The following is a 15,034-nucleotide window of genomic DNA, read 5'->3' on the forward strand; positions in this document are numbered from 1 at the left end:
TGAATTCAGGACACAAGAGAAGGTTTTTTTGAAGTGATACAGAATAAAGAAATGGACCCAAAATACAGTATACAGAGTGATTTCAATAGTGTAAATGAAGTCAATATCAAGAAACAACAAAAATATGTTTCAAAACACGGTCAAAATTAATACTATACTGGTAAAGGGAAGGGCACATTTTTATTTTTTACTAAGATTCAATAACTTTTTATGGAATTTATTTGGGTGTTTATTGGGAAGTATTTGCTATGTGAAAAACAAAATTTGTTAAAACATGGAACAATAAAAAGAACAAAATGAAATAGAAATCAAAAGGTGAACATAAAATAGTAGAAGAGAAGTGGATATGTGCTAGAAATGGGAGATGAGCACAACCCCATTTACTAGTTATTAAACTTTTTCTGAAATCAGAAGCAGAGCTATTGAGTATGCATTTGTAACAGAAGAATGTCCAATAAGCCCGAGCTTTATATCCCATGGAGCGAGCATCAGTTGGTTCAAGTGATTCAATTTATCATGAAGAAGAGGCTGGGAAGGCCTGCTTTAATAACAGTTGTGATCTTACATAAGGGAAGCGGCTTAGAAAGACTTGGTTGCATGTTTACACATTCCGTAAATAGTTCTCATCTTTTTCACAATGTGATTAGTGCCAAACTTTTATTTGAGTGAAGTTATGTAACCAGAACTGGAGCCATTGTGAAGAGGCCTTAGTTGACTATAGTCTTAATCTTTCTTCATCGGCCCTCACTTCTCTTGATTTGGCTCCTGTTCTTAAACTGTTTTCCTAACTATCTTTTTCAAATGAGAGACAATGAGAGCTGAGGCATAAGGCCCTCTCACACTTAGGCAGTAATGGCCTCATGCATATAAAGCCTAATTCTTTGCTTGTTTTGATGTTTGTTCCTTTGTTTTAGGAGAAGGGAGTTGGTGAAGATAACCTAGGGAGTTTAGAAAGATCAGGAGATGAAGCCACTGAGGTCTAGACAACTGTGTATATAGGAGTGAAATTTTATAGCCAGCCTAAAATTAATGCCACAAAAAGTGAATAATCACTTTCAGGATGTAGCCTGTAATGATACTGCATATGGAATTTGGTTGAACTAATATCATGTAAATGCTGTGTTAACTTTGAGTAGAGTATCCCCAGATGGTATAAGGGAATAAGCCACAAAGTGTTGGAAGAGGAGATTATTTGTACTTTTATTCTTATTAGGCCTTCAAAGAAAATATCCCTATGAAAGAGCTACTTGGTGGGTAGTGGTTAAATGGAAGTAGGGTGCTAGTCATAGGCAACTAACAGTGGGGAGAACAGATGAAAAATGGAACACACATCAAATAAAAGGTATTATAGAAGAGATACCCCAAATCCTCAGAAGGAGCCATACCAGTCAAGGAGGAGGATATAATCAGTGCAACTCTAGGATAATGAATTTTGTATCAGATTAGTAGACACATCTGACACTTTTGATTATAGAGATCATATCCATTCAAATAATCTCTTCCCTAAATATGTTTTAAGTACATTTTGTAGCTCTATGTGGGAAAAATGCTCTAGCTTCCCAAACTTTATATTTGGAAAGGATTCTGACAAAAAAAATATACTAAATGAGTCATAGTCTTATCCTCATCAAAAAACTCTGACAAACAAGGAGGGTAGGAGTGATGGTGCCTGTTTATTATTTTTTCTTCTAAGAAAAGATCCACATTTGCAGTTCATATTTGATTACCTGTGATTACCCATCCACTTTCACATTAAATATGATTAGTTATTAGTAGAAGATGTTATGACTGAGTCTGGAGAGACAAACAAGAGAGATGTTATTTCCTTTTATGCCAATTCTGATGAGAGTAAGGTTCACTCATTTCTTCTCTCCTGCTCCCTCTTTCCTTTTTTATGGGAGATAATTTATCCCATTCTACCTCTCCTTGTCTTTTTCTCCTAGTACATTCCTCTCTTACCCCTTATTTTATTTTTCTTAATTATCATCCCTTCATATTCAACTCACACCTCTGCCTTCTGTCTATCTATACTCCTTCTAACTACTCTAATAATGACAAAGGTCTCATAAGTTACAAATATCATTTTTCCATGCAGGAATGTAAACAGTTAAACCTTAATAAGTCTCTTATGATTTCTCTTTCCTGTTTGCCTTTTCATGCTTCTCTTAAATCTTGTGTTTGAAAGTCAAATTTTCTATTTAGCTCTGGACTTTTCTCAAGAATGCATGAATTCCCTCTATCTCATTGGATATCATTTTCCCCCTCATGGATTACACTCAGTTTTGCTGAGTAAGTGATTCATTCTAGCTCCTTCGACCTCTGGATTACCATATTATAAACTTTCTGATCCTTTAATGTAGAAGCTACTAAATCTTGTGCTATCCTGATTGTGTTTCCACAATACTTGAATTGTTTCTTTCTGGTTACTTATAATACTTTCTCCTTGACCTGGGAACTCTGGAATTTGGCTATACTATTTCTAGGAATTTTCCTTTTGGGTTCTCTTTCAGTAGGTGATCAATGGATTATTTCAATTTCCATTCTATCCTCTGGTTCTGGAATGTCAAGGCGGTTTTCCTTGATAATTTCTTGAAAGATGATGTGTAGGCTCCTTTTTTTTTATCATGAATTTTAGGTAGTCCGATTTTTTTTTAGTTGTTTTTTTTTCCAATGAGATATTTAACATTGGTTTCTATTTTATCATTATTTTGTTTTGTTTTATAATTTCTTGATTTCTCAAAGAGTCATTAGCTTCCATGTGTTCCATTCTAATTCTGAAGGAATTATTTTCTTCAGTGAGCTTTTTAACTTTTTCCCATTTGGCCAATTTTGTTTTTAAGACATTGTCCTCGTTGGCTTTTTTGGACCTCTTTTGCCATTTGGGTTAACTCTATTTTTTAAGGTGTTATTTTCTTTATTGGTTTGGGGTCTCTTTTAGCAAGCTGTTGGCTTGTTTTTCATTATTTTCTTGCATCACTCCCATTTCTCTTCCCAATGTTTCCTCTACTTCTCTTACTTGATTTTCAAAATCCCTTTCTGAGCTCTTCCATGGCCTGAGACCAATTCATATTTTTCTTAGAGGCTTTGGACATAGGAGCTTTGACTTCATTGAATTCTTCTGAGTGTATGTTTTGATCTTCCTTGTCAGCAAAGTAAGCTTATACAGTCAGAGTTTTGTTTTGTTTTGTTTTTTTCTCTCCCATTTGCTTGCTCATTTTACCAGCCTATTACTTAACTTTTTAACTCTTTGTTAAGGTAAGGCTCTGGTTTCAGTGTGGACAGTGAACTGTCCCAAGCTTCAGTGGTTTTGTGCAGCTGTTTTCAGAGTTACTTCTAGGGACCTATAAGTTTTTAGTTCTTCCAAGGTGGTATGATATACGGAGAATTGTTTACTCCTTTCCTAGCCTATGCTCTGCTCTGTGAGTGACCACATGCATTCTCTTCTGCCCTAGAACTGTGAAGAGGGTTCCATCTCCAGTGCTGGCACAAGCTCTGCTATGCTAGTACTCTTACTCACCCAGGGCTGCCACCCAGGACTGCAACCCAAATCCAAGTGTGGGCAAAGCAACCGAGTTCTGTCTCAGTGCTAGCAAAGAGACCCCTGTAATCTCTTTCTGTCCAGTTGTTAGATCTCTTTACCATCTGTGGGCTGAGAGCTCCTGAAGTAGCCACTGCTTCTGCTGCTGCTGAATCAGTCACTCCCAAGACCTGCTCCTGTTTTGCTGGGGCCAGGGCTATGCTGGGGCTGGGGCTGGACTGCACTCTTCTCTCACCCAGGTCTGGCAAACCATTCCTACTGAACTTCTAAGTTGTCTTTGGTGTTTGTGGGCTGAGAAGTCAGTGATTCAGTACCCTGAGGCCTGCTCTGGGTTTGCTAGAACCTAGTCTGTACTAGTGTGGTCTGCGCTGGACTGTGCTCCTTTCTCAGCCTGGTGCAACAGATCTTTCTTGTTGACCTTCCGGGTTGTCTTGGGCTGGAAATTTATTTCCCTTCATCTTTTTGTGGTTTCTGTTGCTCTAGAGTTTGTTTAGAGTCATTTTTAAAGGTATTTGGAGAGGATTGAGGGAGAGCTCAGGTGAGTCCCTGCCTTTACTTGGCCATCTTGCCTCTGCTCTGGAATGAAGAAATTTTCAAAACACTTGCACGTCTTATTCCCATTCAATATGTCCAATACTAAGTATCATTTTCCCCTCTAAATCTGCCCTACAGAACTTATCTTTCTTCTTGACAGCACCTTCTTTAAAGCCCCCAAATTTACACTCTATGACCCTACTGACTTTGGCTCCTTGAATGCTGAATTTGGATCAACATCCACCCCTAAACATAGCTCACAAGTCTTCATTGTTGTATTTCTTTTGCCCAACCAAATTATACATTATTTAAAAGTGAAATATATTTAATTAAACAGCATAGCAAAATAAATAACAAGATTTTTCCCCATTTATAAAAAATAAACAGATTTTTTTTTTTGTCACAAGTATGTGATAGGATAGACATAAGGGACATATGTGAGAAAAGAATATGCATATTAAAATCTACAAATAAAGAACATTATCTGGCCAGGGCACCTCAATTTCTGAGGTAATTCTTGTTTCATGTTGCAAAATCTTCTGGTGATAACACCTAGTAATTTGCTTATCCCAATGAGCTGGGATCCTTTGTTTCCTTGTCTTCTCTAGCAGAATGCTTACCACTGGATATTTCTGTTGTTGAATGCTTCTTTTGCCAGATATTTATGCTGCTGGGCACATCAGATGAGCTGTTCTCTGCTACAAACTGTGGGTTTTCAACTATTCATTTTCTTTGAGTTCTCTACTGCTTCTGCTGTATAAACATTGTATCTTATATACTAGACTATAAACTCCATTGATTGCAGATATTTTATTGTTTTTCATCTTTGTTTCCCTTGCAGCTACATTTATAGGTATATTAAGCACTGTCTTTGCATGTAATAAATTTTTAATAAATGTTTTTAACAAAATTGAATATAAATGTTTCTTAAGTATAAAATATATTATTTTACTAAATATATTATCTTATTAAATAAAAAAGTCAGTGATTCTAAATTTTATAAAGCAGACATAGGCTAAATATCAAGTTTAATCAACTGGCATCAGCCAAACAATAGTTCAAAGCTAAAATACATGGAGCAGTCACCTTATACAGGTGACAGAGTATGACCCTGGAAATAGGAATGGCTGTAAACCAAACAGTGGTTAGATTATGAGACAAAGATCCAGAACAGAGTCAGGATCCTCCTGGCAATGCCTGTAGAAGAAGAAAAGTCTAGGAAGCTCAGGGCAGAATAATGCATAGGAAAAGGAAAGTAAGAACAGTACTCAGGAGAAGTACAATGTCAGGAAGAATTTATGTCAAGAAGAAGGAATAAAATGGGAACTTTGAACTAAAAACTGATTGACAAATTTGTCATTCTCAGTATGTGATCTAGAGTAACATCCTTTTAAAATATGATAGATTAAAAGCTTCCTGAGGGCTTAAAGATGTGTGTGTGTCTTTGTATTCATGGTGCCTGTTAGGACACCTGGAACATACTAGGAACTTAAGTAATTGTAAAACTAAATTATATTTAAATGAGCTCTCATTGTTTAGAGAATAGCTAAATAAATTCTCATAAATGAATGTAATGGGATGTTTTTCTGCTGGAAGAAATGATGAATATGATCAATGCAGAAACACATGGGAAGACATAAATTGATGTGAAGAGAAGTAGAATCAGGAATCCGTGTTATATGTATATATGTATATGCATACATACACATACATATATACATGGTATGTGTATACATATACATATGCATATGTACTTATATATGTGTATATATGCATATATTTATATATACACATACATTTATGTAAGTATGCATGCATGCATGTATGTATGTATGTATACTATAAGAATATAACTGGAAATCTACACCTCCAGAAAAAAAGTCAAAACTGAATTCTTCAAAAGTACGATGATCAAATATAACACCCTGATAAGATATGTCAGAAAGCACATCAATGAGCTTCCTTGGAGAGGCAGGACACTATGAGTATGGAATAATAAAGATATCATTTATTTTTGACCTGTTGGTTAGTTTTGCTGGACTCCCCCACCCATTCTTACTTTGTTGCCATGAAGTATAGTTTTCTGGTGGGGAAGTAAGAGGAATATGCTAAGATACATATATGATGTAGAAAAAAAGGATATCAAAATTGATTTTTAAAATCTCTCTATCTTTCTAGATAGACAAATATAAACACACATATGGTTGGATTGTTATTTCATTGTTCAATATTATGGATACATTTTCTGCATTGAATAACAAAATCAAATGTCTTGCTAAACATTAATAATAATAGTAATGTTTAGAATTTATATAATGCTTTAAGATTTTCAAATCACTTTACAAATATTATCTCATTTTAATCTCATATATTACCCTGAGAGGTAGGCACATTATCATTCTTACCTTATACATTGGTAAACTGAGGCTGAAAGAAGTTGTGACTTACCCAGTCACACAGCTAGTAAATGTCTGAGACTAGATTTGAATTTATGTCAGCCCAATTTCTTTCTTTTTTTTAGGCAATTGGGGTGAAGTTGTAGATTAGTAAACTGATGCTGAGAGACTTTCCCAGGGTCACACAGCTAGTGAGTGTCTGAGGCCAGACTTGAACTCAGGTCTTCCTGACTCCAGGGCTGGTGCTCTATCCACTGCACCATCTAGCTGCCCCTATTCAGCCCATTTTCAACACAGCACTCTATCCATTCTGCCACCTAGCTTCCAAGTCTAACATTTCTTGTATTTGATTATGGTAATTCAAATAATTGACAAAAGGATGGTTTCATAAGATAGATGTTCCACAGATGGAAAAAACAAACATTCACTTCAGATCAGTATTCCTTAGCCACAGAAGTATGATGCCCTATGTTAGTCATTTGAATACTTGATTTATCAGTTTTCTTAGCTTAGAAATTTGTAAACTAGAACTACAAAATTCTACAATACTAAAGTGAACATGATTAAAGAACATGGTTAAACGCAAAAGTAACTATACATTACTTTTTTTTTTTCATGCAGAGGAAACTAGCTTGCATTTGTAGAAATATGCACCCACAATGAATTAATATTTTATTTGGGTTAGAGATGGGCTAAATGAAACCTAAAAACAGCATCTCTAAGGAATGTCTATTGCAATTGAAGTTGTCTATACTTTTGCCACCATGGTTACAAGGAAAATATGTCCTATAAACTTTCCTTCCATTTACTAAAGGAAAGTAGAGGGCAAAGTGATAAGAGAAGGGGTGGGGTGATAGAAGGGATGGCAAATTGGGGGAAGGGGTAATCAGAAGCAAACAATTTTGAGAAAGGATAGGGTTAAAAGGGAGAACAGAATAAATGGGGGCAGGATAGGATGAAGGGAAATACAGTTAGTCTTTCACAACATTACTATTATGGAAATGTTTTGCATAACTACACAAATATAACCTATATTAAGTTGCTTGCCTTCCTGATGGGGGGGGCAGGGAGGAAGAGAGAGAATTTGGAACTTGAAGTTTTAAAAATGTTAAAATTATTTTTACATGTAACTGGGAAAAATAAAATATGAAATAAAAATACCATATAAATAAATTCTTTATTCTTCCAAAGGCAAAGCCAAGATGGTACAGTAGAGGAAGTAGTCAAGCTGACACATCATTCCTCTTCAAAAGAATTTAAAATAGTACCTCAAATTGAATTCTGGGGCAGCAGTGCCAACAAAATTTTGGGACAAGACATATTTCCAGTCCAAGACAACTTAGGAGGTTAGACAGAGAGTTCTGTGACACGGGTGGGAGCTGGCATTGAGCTTGGCAGCTGTGGACCTTAGAGGTAGCAACAGCAGCAGCAGCAGCAGCAGCAGCAGCAGCTTTGGGAGCTCTCAAACTAGAGACTGGGGAATCAGGCAACTGGTCAGAAAGAGATAATCAGGGATCCATATATTAGCAATGGGCACAGGATAGGGTTCTGTTTGCTAAATGCACAGCTTTCTCACTTCTGGGTCACAGTTCCAGGGCAAAGAGGAACACTCCCTTTTCCAAAGGAGCAAGGACCCTCAGGCACAGTAACTTCTGCAGTAACAAAAGAGCATAGGGAATAAAGAATAGTATTATTTTGATAACAAGGTAATAAGGATTCTGAGGAGCAGTATCACTTCTAATTAAAAAGGGAGTAGTGACCACATCTCTCCTGGATCACACCACCTTGGAAGCACTGAAAATTCCTGAACTCTCAGAGCTAGCATTGAAAACAGCAGTGTGGAAGATGTTAGAGTAAAGGCAGGGACTCACCTGAGCGCTCCCCCAAATCCTTCCAAATACCTTTAAATAGTAACTCTAAACAAATTCTAGAGTGGCAGAACCAACAAAAAGATGGAATGAATTAATTCTCCAGTCCAAGACAACTTAGAAGACTGGTAGAAAAAGTCTGTTGCAACTGAATGAGAGAAGCATGGTCCAGATCAGGCACCCCAAGCTCAGGCTGGCCACAGCAAACCAGGAGCAGGTCTCAAAGTGACCAAATCTGTAGCAGCAATGGTGGTTTCCAGACCTCTCAGCCCACTGACAGTAAGGGGATCAGAAGATGGGTCCAGAGGAAATTTACAGGGGCTCCTTTGCTGGAACCAGAGGCAGGACTCTATTGCATTGCCTATACCTGGATCTGGATTGAAGTTGTAGGTCTTAGTCCCAGTTTGAGGAGGAGCACTAACACAGCAGATCTTGCAGCCATGGGGAGCAGAGAAACTGTTCACATTTCCAGGGTTGAAAAGGGTGCTTATGGCCACTTACAAACCAGTGCACAGTACAGGGCAGTAGTAAATATCCCTCTCCCTAGATCATACCATCTTGGAAGAGCAAAAAAGTTACAGATCCTCAGAATTACCTCTGGAAACAGCTGTACAAAAACCCTGAAACTTGGGACAGTGCCCCCTCCACTGGGGAAGCAAAGCCCCACTTTAGCATAGAATTAAAAATCAAGAAATAGGCAGGCAAATGAGCAAACAACAGAAAAAAAATTTTGACTTTATGAAGTTATTATGGTGACAAGGAATGTCAAAACACACATTCAGAAGAAGACAACAAAGTCAAAACTCCTGCATCCAAAGCCTCAAAGAAAAATATGAATTGATCTTAGACCATGGAAGGGATCAAAAAGGATTTTAAAAAATCAAATAAGAGAGGTGGAGGAAAAATTGGGAAGAGAAATGAGAGTGATGCAAGAAATCATGACAAAAAAAGTCAACAGCTGGGTAAAAGAGGCATGCAAATCTAATAAAAGAGAAGAATGCCTTGAAAAGCAGAATTGACCAAATGGAAAAAGAGGTACAAAAGCTCACTGAAGAAAATAAGTCCTTAAAAGTTAGAATTGGGCAAATGAAAGTTAATGACTTTATGAGACATCAAGAAACAATGAAACAAAATCAAAAGAATGGAAAAATATAGAAGAAAATGTGAAATATTTCATTGGAAAAACAACTGAACTGGAAGGTAGATCCAGGTGAGATAATTTAAGAATTATTGGACTACCTGAAAGGCATGATCTTAAAAAGAGCCTAGAAATCATCTTTCAAGAAATTATTAAGGGAAACTGCCCTGATATTCTAGAACCAGAGGGTATTGTTAGTCCTTAGTTCTCAAAGAGTGCCATAACATCAGGAAGATGATGCCATGATTTGCAAGTGAAATGGATTTAAGTGAGGGAAGGTTGTGCAAAGTCACCAGCCTCATTTTCTCCTTTGGAACTATCTGGGTTCAGTGATATGATATAGATCAGGATGACTGGAGATGTACTCAGATGAAGCTAAGATCTTTCTGAGTACTTGCTTTGACTGAAGCAATGACCATTCAGTGATTAAGGCTAGGTAAGAAATGAGCTAAGGAATGGCCCTTTTTACCTAATTAAAAATCAATAAGGGCTTTTGGCCAAAACAGAAACAATTACTATTTACATTCATTCTGAGCCGCCAGGACCCAAGCAATGACCCAAGCCCCATTAAGTGGGGGTTGGACTGGAACCTATTGTTGGCCAGTCAATGAGAGGCAGAGTGAATTGGGTTTGAGGCTTGACCTTTTTAAGAAAGAAATGCAGCTGGTAAACCCCAAGATAGTTTACTAGATTTCAGCCATTAAAATTTACATTCTTTTTGGCAGAGCACACATTGGTAAGAGTATGATACCCTCTTGATACCCTATATGGACAAAGGGAGAGGAAGGAAGGAAGTAAAAAGAAGTGCAGAAGAAAGAAAGGATGGAAAGAAGAAAGGAAGGAAAGGCAGAAGGAAGGAAGAAACCAAGGAAAGCAGGAAGGAAGGAAGGGAGGAAGGAAGGAACAAAAGAAGGAAGGAGTTGTGTTGCCCAACTGGAGATGACTAGTTGGGTCCCCAGTGGGGCAGCTTGGACAACTCACAGGTTGTTGTTTGTCCTTCACTATCAAAGAGGACCATGACATCAGGAAGGTGATGCCATGGATTTCAAGTGAATTGTATTTAAGTTCGGGTGGGCTTTGCAAAGTCACCAGCCTAACTTTCTCCTCAAGAAGCACCTGGGTCCAGTGGCAAGATGTAAATCAGGACACCTGGAGATGGCCCACAGAACCAGAGAGTAAAACAGAGATGGAAAGAATCCACCAGTCACCTCCTGAAAGAGATTCCAAAATAAAAACTCCCAAGAATATTGTTGGCAAATTTCAGACCTCATGAATCAAAAAGAAAATACTTCAAGTAGGCAAAAAGAAACAATTTGAATATTGTGGAGCCAAAGTCAGGATACCACAAGGTGTAGCAGCTTCTACATGAAAGGATCAGAGGGATCAGAATATAACACTGCAGAATGCAAAAGAGCTAGTATTATAACCAAGAATCACCTGCTCAGCAAAACTGAGTATAATCCTTGTAAACGACATAGTGTAAAATTATGGTTTCTAATCCACTCTGCTATCCACTTCTATTCTATGAGAGAGTTCATACCATTCAGATTTACAGTTTTGATTACTAACTGTGTCTCTCTCCACCCTATTCCCACCATCTATAATTTTCTCTTTCCTTTCACTATTTCCCTTGTCACCATTGTTTTGCTTCTGATCACCACCTTCCTCAATCTGTCCTCACTTCTGTCCAATCCCTTCTCTTTTCTTTCCCCTTTCCCCTCCTACTTCCCTGCAGGGTAAAATAAATTTCTATAACCAACTGAATGTGTATCTTTGAGCCAAATCTGATGAGAGTAAGGTTCAAACAATGTTTGCCCCTCTCCATTCTTTCTCTCTATTTTTTGTGCCTTCTCATGTGATGTCACTTATGCTAATCTGAGTCCCCCTTTCCTCTTCTGCCAGTACAATCTTTTCTTTTCACCCTTAATTAATTTTTTTATCATCACATCAAAGTCAACTTATACCCATCCCCTCTGTCTTCTAATTGCCATAACTCTCAAGAGTTAAAAGTATCATCTTCCCATGTAGGGATGTAAACAGCTTAACTTTATTGAATAATATTTTTTTCTTTCCTATTTACTTTTTTCCCTCCTTGAGTCTTGTATCTGAAAACCAGATTTTCTGTTCAGCTTTGTTTTTTTTTTTTATCAGCAATGATTGAAAATCCCCTATGCCATTGAATGTCCATTTTTTCCCCTGAAAGATTATGCTTAATTTTGATGGGTAGTTGATCCTTGGTTGTAATCCAAGCTCCCTTACCTTATGGAATATCATATTCCAAGCCCTTCTATTCTTTAAGGTGGAAGTGCTAAATCTTATGTAATCCTGATTGTGGCTTCATGATATTTAAATTGTTTCTTTCTGGCTGCTCTCAGTATTTTCTCCTTGACCTGATAATTCTAGAATTTGGCTACAATATACCTTAGTTTTCATTTTGGGGTCTCTTTTAGGAGGTGATCTGTGGATTCTTTCAGGGACTATTTTACCCTCTTGTTCTAGGATATCAGGACCGTTTTCTTTGATAATTTCTTGAAAGATGCTGTCCAGGCTCTTTTTTTTTTTTTTTTTTTTTTTTTTGCTTGTTTTTGTCATGGCTTTCAGATACGGCAGTAATTCTTAAATTATCTCTCCTGGACAATTGTTTTTTTTTATGAGCCAATTGTTTTTACAATTAGGTATTTTATATTTTCTTCTATTTTTTAATTCTTTTGATTTTGCTTTACTGATTCTTGATGTCTCATAAAGTCATTTGGTTCCACTTGCCCGATTTTAGTTTTTAATGAATTGTTTTCTTTAGTTAGCTTTTTTTTAACCTCCTTTTTTATTTGACCAATTCTACTTTTTAGGGAGTTCATCTCTTTATTGACTTTTTGTACTTCCTTTTTCATTTCACCATTTCTAATTTTTAAGTTATTTTCTTCAATGGATTTTTTTTTCATTTGGCTAATTGTATTTTATTGAATAATTTTCTTCAGTCAATTTTTGTTCTTCTTTTTCCAAGCTATTGACTCTCTTGCATACCTTTCATTTCTTTTCTCAATTTTTCTTCTACCTCTCTTATTTGACTTAAAATCCTTCTTGAGCTCTTCCAAGAAACCTTTTAGGGTTTGAGACCAATTTACAGTCCCCTTTAAGGTTCTGGGTATAAGTATATTGACAATGTTGTCTTCTTCTGAATTTGTGTTTTGATCTTCCCTGTCACCATAGTAACTTTCTAAGGTCAATGTTTATTTTTGCTTCTTGCTTATTTTTGGCTCATTTCCTGGCTTTTAAAGTTAAGCTCTCCTACTGGAACATAGGGGGCACTATCCCACATTTCTTGTCCTGGGGACTTGGAGCGTAGTCACTGGCTTTGTAAGCTGGGGACTCAGTCCCTGGAAGCTGTAAGGATCTGGTAGCTTACTTAGTGCTGAGCTGGGGTCCTAGTGGTAATGTCTGGCATGTGCTGAGGCCAGGTGGCCTTTTTATGTGTTTCCTGGGGGCTGCACTAAAGCATGTGGAGGTCTCTCTGCTGGAGGATGGGGCAAAACATGTGTCAGCCTAGCAGTTGGAAGATTCCTGAACAATCTACGCTGTCCTGAATCATATGGAATCTAGCCACTGGACAATGCCTACCTACTGCAGCTGCACTGAACCACAGGGAGATACAGCACTGGATCTGCCCTGGGCTATGCTGAAGCATGTGGAGATCTATTCCTTGGAAGATACCTGCTCAAACTGAGACTGCACTAAAGCACATGGAAGTCCAAGCAGTGAAGTTTGCCTGCTCACACAGGGCTACAACGTAGCATGTAGTTGCTCTCAGAACTGTAGTCTGCCAGTTCTCCTGGTTATGATAAGGCATGGGGGGGGGTCCGGGTTTTGGCATTTGTCTGTCCACCACACTGGCTCTCAAGATCTCCTGCTGGTTTGCTGAGGTGGGGCTTGCTACTTGCTTGTTGGGATACTTTCTGTCTTGGACTGTGTTCTCCTTTTAACTGAGTGATACAGACCTTTCTTGCCCATCATGGGCTAAACAAATGAACAAACAAACAAAAACAAAAAAACAAAACAAAACACAACAAAAAAACTGCTCCACTCCATCTGTCCACTGGCTCCATTGCTCCAGAATTTGTTCTAGCATGCTATTTTATGCTGTTTATTTTGGAGGTGAATATAGGAGCGCTACAATGATTTACTGCTTATTCCACTATCTTGGCTCCTGGAACTGAGGGTTCTTCAGGGGTAAAAATAGACATTCAGTGAAATATAGGAGATGCAAGCATTCCTGATGATAAGACCAGAGCTGAATAGAACATTTGACTTTCAAAGACAAGATGCAAAAAAGCAAAAAAAGGTAAACAGTAAAGAGAAATAATAAGGGATTTGATAGGGTTTAAATGTTTATATTCTTATAAGGGGAAATGATATTTATTACTCCCGAAAACTTTCTCATTATTTGGGCAGTTAGAAGGAGTATACAAAGAAACAGAAATATGAGTTGAATGTGATAGTATGAGAATCTAAAAAAAAAAAAATTAAGGGATGAGAAAGAAGAATGCGGGGGAGAAGGGGAAAGGGAGACATAGAATGGGATAAGTTATCTGACACAAAAGAGGCCTGAAAGAGATTTTACAGTGGAGGGGAAAATAGAGGAAGTGTGGAGGGAACACATGAACCTTACACTCATCTGAATTGGCTCAAAGAGGGAATAATATGCAAACTCAATCAGATGTAGAAATCTATCTTACCATACAGCAAAGAAGGAAGGGAAGGAGATAAGAGTGAAGGAAGCTAATAAAAGTGAGGGCAGTTTGGGGGACATACAAGTTAGAAGGAACATACTTTTGATAATGTATAGGGTAAAAAAAAAGAAAGAGAGTAGGATAAACAGGGAGAAAATAGGATGGAAGGACATATATAGCTGGTAATCATTACTGTGGGAAAAAAATACAATGAGTTCCTCTGATAAAGACAGCATCTCTCAAACATAGAAAAACTGAGTCAAATTTATAGAAATAAGATCCATTCCTCAATTGATAAATGGTCAAAAGAGATGAACAGGAAGTTTTCAGAAAAAGTAATCAAATCTATCTATAGTCATATGAAAAAATGCTCTAAATCACTATTAATGAGAGAAATGCAAATTAAAACACCTCTGAGCTACTATCTCATACTTGTCAGATTGACTAATATGACAGAAAAGAAAAATGACAAATATTGGAGGAGATGTGGGAAAATGAAAACACTAACGTATTATTGGTGAAGTTTTATACTGATTGAACCATTCTGGAAACCAATTTGGTACTATGCCCGAAGGACTATAAAACCATGCATACCTTTTGACCAAGTAATATCACTGCAAAGTCTGTATCCCAAGAGAAAAAAAAAAGGAAATGTACCCATGTGTACAAAAATATTTATAGCAGTTATTTTAGTGGTAAGAAAGAATTGGAAATTGAGGGGAAGTCCATCAACTGGGGAATGGCTGAACAAGTTGTTGTATATGGTTGTGATGGAATACTATTATACTTTAAGAAATGATGAGCAGGATGCTTTCAGAAAAACCTGAAAAGACTTA

Source organism: Vombatus ursinus, unplaced genomic scaffold (genome assembly GCF_900497805.2).
Source record: "Vombatus ursinus unplaced genomic scaffold, bare-nosed wombat genome assembly UNPS02014818.1, whole genome shotgun sequence".
NCBI lineage: Eukaryota > Metazoa > Chordata > Mammalia > Diprotodontia > Vombatidae > Vombatus > Vombatus ursinus.